The sequence below is a fragment of the Buceros rhinoceros genome, unplaced genomic scaffold (genome assembly GCF_000710305.1).
Source record: "Buceros rhinoceros silvestris isolate BGI_N320 unplaced genomic scaffold, ASM71030v1 scaffold13642, whole genome shotgun sequence".
NCBI lineage: Eukaryota > Metazoa > Chordata > Aves > Bucerotiformes > Bucerotidae > Buceros > Buceros rhinoceros.
In genome coordinates, this window is record NW_010400780.1 from 59311 (window position 1) to 60651 (window position 1341).

A 1341-nucleotide genomic window follows, 5' to 3' on the forward strand; every position below is an offset into this window, starting at 1 on the left:
CAGGAATGAGTGCAAAATGTCAGGTTTCTAATATTACCATTTCTCCATCTGCTTTGCAACTTGAAAAAGAAATTTAAAAATCTGCCCCCCACAGGTTGAAACAAAGAAGAAATAACTTGTAGTTCTCCACTATCCAGCTCTAATCCTACCAAAATAGACATTGTGTGAAAGCAGCTTGTAGGAAACAAGAGGGTGTGTTTAATTCTTGCAAGTACCTTGTGGCCATTGCTTGTCCTGAATCCATCCTTATTTATTTGCTTCTTATTCCTGCATTCCTTGTGGAGATTAGTGGGTTGCATGACTTGCTGTGGCTCTGTGCACAGTCCCAAGAAAAGATTAAATAGGAGCGGTAAGAGGGTTATAAAGCATGCCTGACTGAAGGAGCTAGAAATAAATCCTTGTTTTTTGTAGGATTGTGGATTGAGGGAGGTAGGGAGGAAAAAGGGCTTGCATCTCTTCCATTCCAGCCAAATGTTCAAAAATGACTGGAAACTATTGCTTTCTGAAGAGAAGCCCTTTTCTTTCTCATTACTGCGGTTTTGAACTAAAATTTTATCTCAAAAACTTTGTCTGTGAATTGCCACTCTAATAGCAAATTCAGTGAAGGGTACTTGTTTTGACAGTTCCGGCATGTTTTTATGACATCCTGAACATAACTGAGACCACCCACAGCACGTTTCTAAGAGCTATTGCCATGTGATTCAGTATTCAGTTTGCCAGGCATCCGTTGTGTACGAGAGAGAGGTAGGCAGGTGGCGGCTTTTCAGTGGATAACACACCAGTGCAGCTGTGGGCAGGAGGTCCTCAGAAATCGCTCGCTCTGGGGACAAACTAGGAATCTGGGGAGTGAAGAGGAAATGTGTTCACATGGCAGCTCTCCTGTATGTGAGAGCACAAAGGAGCATGTGTCCATTGCATGGAATGGGGAGAGAGGGTTCCCTCAAGGCCATGAAGCCTTTCCTTGCTGAGAGCTGGTGTATTGTTAATCCTTAATTTTCTGTTGATGTTACATCTTTCGTTGGACTGAAGATGAAACATGCTGTGAATGCAGAGACAACTAACTATGCCCTCACTGGCTGTTTGAAACAAAACTGGTTTTTGCTTTAGTCAATTGTGTCAGTAACTTGTAGTCTTACTGCGTGTTTTGTCTTTGGCATTTTAGCTTTGTTGGTATTATCCCAACACCTTTACATAACCGAGAGTTGACAGTACTGCCTGTTTCATGGGTTTAGTAATGTCTTGCAATGTGTTGAGGAAGAATTAAAAGAAAATGGGAAAGTCAGTTGCTGAGTGTTTGTCAGGTTCTTATTTCTATAAGATAGATCTTCCTCCTAGGGAAAG

General features: G+C 41.8%; 1 protein-coding gene across 1 annotated transcript in view; it reads left to right on the forward strand.

The window, feature by feature from the left end:
* Positions 1-1341, forward strand: part of GAB1 (GRB2-associated binding protein 1) — a 63437-nt gene that overhangs the window by 20887 nt on the left and 41209 nt on the right. The gene's annotated exons all lie outside the window — the stretch shown is intronic.